Below are 8,685 nucleotides of genomic sequence, written 5' to 3' on the forward strand. Positions count from 1 at the left end.
TTACTGTATAGGATGAATAGTTTTAGCTCGACTCCTATTGAAAATAATAATGAGACAAAACCAACTCAAGATGCTGAGGGTTAAGTGGTGCACGAAATTGCAATAACACTTTTGCAATCCGCACAACTAACCAGCAAGTGCACTGGGTCGTCCAAGTAATACCTTACGTGAGTAAGGGTCGAATCCCACGGAGATTGTTGGGTTGAAGTAAGCTATGTTTATCTTATTGTTCTTAGTCAGGATGCCAACAGCAGTGTTTTTCAAGTTCAGTGAAGAAAGGGAAAAGGGCATAAAATAAATACTTGTTATGCAGTAATGGAGAATATGTTGGAGTTTTGGAGATGCTTTGTCTGATTTATTCCTGTAATGTAATATTCCATCCATGAAAAAGTGTAAAGTTCCCTCCATGGCAAGCTGTATGTAGGGTGTCACTGTTGTCAATGGCTACTTCCCATCCTCTCAGTGAAAATGGTCCAAATGCTCTGTCACAGCACGGGTAATCATCTGTCGGTCCTCAATCAGGTTGGAATAGAATCCAATGATTCTTTTGCGTCTGTCACTAACGCCCAGCCTTCAGGAGTTTGAAGCTCGTCACAGTCATTCAATCCCGGAATCCTACTCGGAATACCACGGACAAGGTTTAGACTTTCCGGATTCTCATGAATGCCGTCATCAATCTAGCTTATACCACGAAGATTCTGATTAAAGAATCTAAGAGAAGCTCATTCAATCTGATGTAGAACGGAGGTGGTTGTCAGGCACACGTTCATGGATTGAGGAAGGTGATGAGTGTCACGGATCATCACCTTCTTCATAATTAAGCGCGAATGAACATCTTAGATAGGAACACACACGTTTGAATGGAGAAATAGAAACAATTGCATTAATTCATCGAGACGCTGCAGAGCTCCTCACCCCCAACAATGGAGTTTAGAGACTCATGCCGTCAAAGTGTATAAAATTCAGATCTGAAAATGTCATGAGGTGCAAAGTAAATCTCTAAAAGTTGTTTAAATAGTAAACTAGTAACCTAGGTTTACAGAAAATGAGTAGACTATGATAGATAGTGCAGAAATCCACTTCTGGGGCCCACTTAGTGTGTGCTGGGGCTGAGACTTAAGCTTCTCACGTGCCTGGGGCTGTTTTGGACGTTCAACGCCAGGTTGTAACCTGTTTCTGGCGTTGAACTCCAGCTTGTAACCTGTTTCTGGCGCTGGACGCCAGACAGCAGCATGATACTGGCGTTGAATGCCAGTTTACGTCGTCTATCTTTGCGCAAAGTATGGACTATTATATATTGCTGGAAAGCCCTAAATGTCTACTTTCCAACGCCATTGAGAGCGCGCCAATTGGACTCTTGTAGCTCCAGAAAATCCATTTCGAGTACAGGGAGGTCAGAATCCAACAGCATCAGCAGTCCTTTTTTAACCTAACTCAGATTTTTGCTCAGCTCCCTCAATTTCAGCCAGAAAATACCTGAAATCATAGAAAAACACACAAACTCATAGTAAAGTCCAGAAATATAATTTTTGCCTAAAAACTAATAATATTCTACTAAAAACTAATTAAAACATACTAAAATCTACATGAAATTACTCCCAAAAAGCGTATAAAATATCCGCCTATTATTAAGCAATTGAAGCACATGTTCAAAGAACACAAGAGGAATTGGAGGACAAGAAAAAACACAAGAGAAAGGACAAGTGTAAGACCCAAAACCTTTGAAAAGTCTTCTTTTGAATTAATCTCAAATCATATATTTATTTGTAGTTTTAATTTCAGAAATTATTTTTATTAAAGATAATTAAAGGCAATTAATTAGATTTGAAATAAATTAAGGTTTTTGTCCAAACTCTATATTTATGGATTATTTTTCTATTTATGATTTAAAATTCTAGAAATTCGAAAAATAATGAGGTTTGGCTATTTAAATTAGAACTTTGTCTAATTTTATAATTATTGAATTATTTTCTATATTTGAATTATAAAGTTGGTAATTATGAAATAATAAGAATTTAATATGATTTGATTGATTTTAGATGATTTATATTTATATCATTTAATACTTTAAGTTTAAAGATAAAGAAAATTAATTATATTACCATGTATTTTCAATTAGAGTAATTTATTGAGAATCAATTAGTATTTTTATACCACAAAAAATATTTTAAACTAACTTTAGAGATTAAATTAGTTTTTCAAATTAATACACTATGCTCCAATTTTATTAAAATTATCTTACTTAAATTAAACCCAAAATCCCCAATTCCATACACAAACCCAACTCTAATTAAACCACATTTTCCCCTATCACTAATGAAACCTAAGCTGCCTTGCCCCCCAGTAAACAAAAGAGAAAAAAAAGAAACAACACCCACACTAACACATGAACTTCAGCCAAACAAAAAGGGAAGAGAAGAGAGGGATCTGCGGGAGAAGGGGAGGGGAGAGTGAAGGCGGCGCCGGCGGGTGTCACTGCTGCCGCGTCGTCAGGTCGCACAGAGAAGAGAAAGGGAGAGCCGAGAAAGGAGAAGAGAGGGAAGACCGCGCTGTTGCCTCGCCGCCGCTCGTCGCGTCGTGTCGCGTTGCCGTCCAGCCGTGTTGGAGAAGGAGAGGCGTTGCTGTTTTGAACCCGCGTCGCCGTCACTGTCGACTGGGCGAGCTGAGGAAGAGTGAGAGAGGAACGAGAGAGCCCATGGTGAAGAAAGGGGAAATGCCGCCACTGTATCAGTCGCTGTTGAGCCTGCCGAGCATCCATGGCCGTTGCTGTCGAGATCACAAGTGAGAGAAAAAAAAGTTCGCAGTTGAGAGGGGAAGGTGTTGTGCCGCCGTTCATTGTTGTACAGCCACCGCCACACCTTGTTGTCACCAGAGTTGCCACCGCCGTGTCTCACCGCCGAGGGGAAGCCTTGCCTACGCTGTTGCCGAACCGGGCCAAATTCACCGGTAATCCTATATCTTGCTTTCTTGAAACTTGTGCCACTTCTATTCTGTTCCACTGTTCTAATTATTGTTGATGTCTCTGCTGCCTTAATCACTCAGATTAATGCTCTCTGCTGCCTTAATCACTCAGATTAATGCTACCGTTACCAAAACAGATTTCCTAGTATGATTTTTGCTTCTTGCGGCTCCACCGTTCTCTTTTTCTGTAGCTGCAGTGAGTTTTTGATCTAGAACCCTTATCATTATTGTTGTCATATGCTTGTTCTGATTCAATTTTTGATATATGTCCTTGTCTTGGGTTTCTTGAAACTATTTCAGTCATTGTAATTGCAATTTATATTGTCACGGCTATTATAAGAAGCGACGGGGCTATTGCTGATTTCGTGGGGGTTATTGTTGTCACGGTTGCCATGAATTAAAAGAAAATGGAATTATCACGATAAGTTACGTAGACTTAGCTAATTGAGGTATGAGTTTTTCTTAAAATCTATTTTTTATTACAGAGTTGTTATAAATAGATATTGATGCAAAAAGATATATTTCTGTGATTATATTTGTCCTGTGGATGTGATGGCTTGTTAGACTGAATTATTGGTTGTTTGATTGCGTGTGTGGTGTATGGTTGTTAATAAGAAATAAGTTTGAAATGTTATTTACTTGATTATTATGAAAAGTGGATTTTCTTGGTTTTGGAGTTTATTTGGTAATGTAAATGAATCGATTTTGGAAATAATTTGAGATATGAAAATAAATTGATTCTGGAAGCGGTTTGATTTTGAGTTAGTCTGATTTTATAAATGATTTAATATTTGAGCTGGTTTGATTTTAAAAAGAGTTTTATTATTGGAATTAGTTCGATTTAAAAATAATTTGATATTGGAAATAGTTGAATTTTGGAAAATGATTGAGAATTGGGAATGGTTGAGAAAATGTTTGAGAAATGTTTGAATGGGACCCGAAATGGGTGGCAGTGTCCGAGTTTTAGAGGAGATGCTGCCGAAATTTTATAAAATTGGAAGTTTCGCTCAAAGTATTATCTGAAAAGATTTGGTTTTAAACATTACATGTTTTAGGGTTGATTTATTTATCAAAGAAAGAATTCTGTTTTGAATTGGGATTATTGATGAACGGAATGGGAAGAATGATGATGAGGATTGACTATGAAATATGATTTTCGAATGAATTTGAAAATGAGATATGGATTTACGAATGATGATGATATTAAGAATGACTTAGATGTCGATGAATGTTGAATGAATTATCCATATGGCTTATAAATTTGAATTATCTGAGACACGAGTTCCCTGGGTAAAGTTCGTGACTTGCCACAATGTGTACCAGGTTGAAACTCGATACTCTGTTGACCCTACGACGTAAGGGTGACCGGGCACTATTGATGAGCGGATAATTTGTACGCTTTTTGGCATTGTTTTTAGTATGTTTTTAGTATGATCTAGTTAGTTTTTAGTATATTTTTATTAGTTTTTAGTTAAAATTCACTTTTCTGGACTTTACTATGAGTTTGTGTGTTTTTCTGTGATTTCAGGTATTTTCTGGCTGAAATTGAGGGACCTGAGCAAAAATCTGATTCAGAGACTAAAAAGGACTGCAGATGCTGTTGGATTCTGACCTCCCTGCACTCGAAGTGGATTTTCTGGAGCTACAGAAGCCCAATTGGCGCGCTCTCAACGGCGTTGGAAAGTAGACATCCTGGGCTTTCCAGCAATATATGATAGTCCATACTTTGCCCAAGCTTTGATGGCCCAAACCGGCGTTCAAAGTCACCGTCAGAAATCCCAGCGTTAAACGCTGGAACTGGCACTAAAGCTGGCGTTAACTCCAAGAGGAGTCTCTACACGAAAATGCTTCATTGCTCAGCCCAAGCACACACCAAGTGGGCCCGGAAGTGGATTTTTATGTCATTTACTCATTTCTGTAAACCTTAGGCTACTAGTTTTCTATAAGTAGGACCTTTTACTATTGTATTTTAATCTTTGGATCTGATAATCTTTTGATCATGTTTTTATGATTGAACCCTCTTTGGGAGGCTGGCCATTCGGCCATGCCTAGACCTTCTACTTATGTATTTTCAACGGTGGAGCTTCTACACACCATAGATTAAGGTGTGGAGCTCTGCTGTACCTCGAGTGTTAATGCAATTACTATTGTTCTTCTATTCAATTCCGCTTGTTCTTGTTCTAAGATATCACTTGTTCTTCAACTTGATGAATGTGATGATCTGTGACACTCATCATCATTCTCACCTATGAACGTGTGACTGACAACCACCTCCGTTCTACCTTCGATTGAGTGAATATCTCTTGGATTCCTGATTGCACGATGCATGGTTGATCGCCTGACAACCGAGTGCTCGTCTGACAAACGAGCCAGCCATTCCGTGAGATCAGAGTCTTCGTGGTATAGGCTAGAACTGATGGCGGCATTCAAGAGAATCCGGAAGGTCTAACCTTGTCTGTGGTATTCTGAGTAGGATTCAGTGATTGAATGACTGTGACGTGCTTCAAACTCCTAGCAGGCGGGGCGTTAGTGACAGACGCAAAAGAATCGATGGATTCTATTCCGGCCTGACCGAGAACCGACAGATGATTATCCATGCTGTGACAGAGCATAGGCAACGTAATCACTGAGAGGATGGGAGGTAGCCATTGACAACGGTGAAACCCTACATAAGCTTGCCATGGAAAGGAGTAAGAAGGATTGGATGAAGACAGTAGGAAAGCAGAGAGACGGAAGGGAAGGCATCTTCATGCGCTTATCTGAAGTTCCTACCAATGAACTACATAAGTATCTCTATCTTTATCTTATTGTTTATTTTCGTTCATCACCATATCCATTTGAGTTTGCCTGACTAAGATTTACAAGATGATCATAGCTTGCTTCATACTAACAATCTCCGTGGGATCGACCCTTACTCGCGTAAGGTTTATTACTTGGACGACCCAGTGCACTTGCTGGTTAGTTGTGCGAAGTTGTGTAATGCCATGGTACTGAGCTACCAAGTTTTTGGGGTTCATGACCGGGGATTATGAGAGTTGTGAAAAGTATTGTTCACAATTTCGCGCACCAACTATAAATTCCCGAAAATGTTACCCCCATTGAGTAATATTGATTATTTGAGAAAAATTTATGCATAGACTCTTGGGGATGCACGTCGAGGGACAGTCTAAGGTTTTCGGACTTGTCGGGTTGGATGGATAACCGACAGATAAGCTCATTAGCTGTAGGACATGCATGCATCATATGCATTTGTATGCTTTGGTTGGGTTTGAATTCTGTTTTGGTTTGCCTAATTCTTAAACTATTCTTAACTGCTACCTAAACTTGTGCTTTCCTTCTTTGTCTTGCCTATGTTTGTCCTGGTGTGCTACATTTGAAAATGAACTTTGGTGCTGAATTGATGATTGTGTTAATTGATTACGTGGTTGGTTTCTGATTGAGATTTTCTTATAAGAAAAGAAAGGTTTTGGATTTTCTGAAAGGTTAAACATTATTTCATTGAAAAGGTTTTGAACGATTAGCTATTGATTTTTAAAAGGATTCATAAGAAAAAGATAATCACTGAGCTTGAAAACAGTTTTCTTATTAAATATCTTCTTATGACAATTCTGAAACTCTATGGTGAGACCGTATGGACCCCATACAGCTTTACCTTTTTCAGGAATCAGATGAAGAAGCATTATGAAGAGTTATACTTCGTTTTGGTTATATGATGTATTAATTAGATTATTTTTCTTCCCTCGTCTTTGAGGGATATGAGTTGTGTTTTATATGTATATCATTTTATAAGCTAGTAGGTAAGAAATCTTGTATATGAATCTATGTGTTTGTTTTTTTTTTAAGATAAAGTATTTATTTTCGGTTTTCAAAGAAATCAGTGATATGGTGTCGAGTCACAGGCTCCTATTTTAATATCTAGTATATAAAGTAGTCATAATACTTCTTGCTATCAGAGTGGCGCAGCCGAAAGCATGACATTCTGGTAGTGAGCGTGTTACAACAAGAAGTTAGCCAAAGTGTGCAAAACAGTCCTAACAAAAAAGGGTTAACTTCTGAGGCTTGAAAACATTTTAGGAGGCAGCAAATAGATGAAAAGTGGAAGGCAATATGTAAATATTGCGAAAGAAAGATTGGAGGTGACACGAAGCAAGGAACTAAGCACTTGTAGGATCACATTAGAATTTGCCCGATTCGTACTGTTAGGGGACCAAAGCAATCAATATTAAAAACAGTGCAACAATCATCAGGTTCTACAGGAACGGGAAGGCCAACGGATTCACTTTTGGTTGGAAACTTCACATTTAGTCAAGAGGCAGCACGACGAGCACTCACAAATTGGGTTATTAGGGACAAACACCCTATGTCATTTGTTAAGCAAGTGGGTTTTTATGAGTTTATGGCTGAGACTCAACCTTTGTTCAAATTTTATACAAGAAATACATTGAGAAGTGATGTTGAGAAGATGTATGAAGCTAAAAAGGCAAAGCTTCTAAAATTGTTGGGAAAAAATTCAAGCCGCATTGCTATAACTACTGACATGTGGAGTGCTGATTGTCAAAACAAAGGCTATATGGCGATTATGGCTCACTTTATTGATTATGATTGGAACTTGCAATGTCAACTTATAAGGTATTATTTACGCTTTTAGCATCTTTTAAATATTTGACTTTTTAATGTAATTATTTTTTATTATATTTACATTATTCTAGGTTGCATATGTGCCTGCACCCCATACTGCTGAAGTTCTTAGTAATGCTTTGGTGAATTTCTTGTATAATTGGAACCTAGATAGAAAATTATCAATTTTAACGGTTGATAATTATAGTACAAATGATGCCATGATTCATCTTCTGCTTTATAAGATTTCACCATCTAACTTTGTTAAGAGAGGTAAATTTTTTCACATGCGTTGTTGTGCTCACATTGTTAATTTGATTGTGAAAGATGGCATGAATGCAATATATGGTTCTATTGAAAAAAACAAAGATAATGTTTCTTTTTGGGTTGCAACACAGAAGAGGGAAGAAAATTTTGAAGAGACTTGTAGGCAATTGAATATTAATTATAGGAGAAAGTTGCACTTGATTGTAGAACTAGAAAGAATTCAACTTATCTAATACTTGCTTCTGCTTTGCCATATAGAGAAGTTTTTGAGCATTTAAGACACCGTAAATCTCTGTATAAAGTTTTACCATCTGATGATGAGTGGAAAATGACAAATGAACTTGTTGATAAATTAGAAGTCTTTTATAGTGTGACTGAATTATTCTCTGGCACTTTAAATCCAACGACAAATTTGTACTTTCCCAAGGTGTGTGAAATGAGATTGGCATTGAATGAGTGGTTGTGTAGTCCCAATGAGATAGTTCATAGAATGGCAACAAATATGATTAGAAAGTTTGAAAAGTATTGGGATCAAATTAATGAAGTCATGGCTGTGGGAGCTATCTTAGACCCTAGGTATAAGATGAAGTTATTGAAAAAAAATTTTCCTAAAATATATGGATCTCAAAGTGAGAATCATCTGAGCAAGGTGAAGAAAATGATGAAAGAATTATTATGTGAATATCAACTTAAGGCTAGGGATAAAAGAAGAGCAACAAATGATGATAATTCAGCTTCTACTTTGAATGTTGGACATGATGAAGGATCTTCAAAGAGAAAATTTAACTCTATCTACTTGCAATTTGTTGAAGATACATCTGAAGACTGTGCTGCGAAAAC

Source organism: Arachis hypogaea, chromosome 6 (assembly GCF_003086295.3).
Source record: "Arachis hypogaea cultivar Tifrunner chromosome 6, arahy.Tifrunner.gnm2.J5K5, whole genome shotgun sequence".
In the NCBI taxonomy this organism is placed as follows: domain Eukaryota; kingdom Viridiplantae; phylum Streptophyta; class Magnoliopsida; order Fabales; family Fabaceae; genus Arachis; species Arachis hypogaea.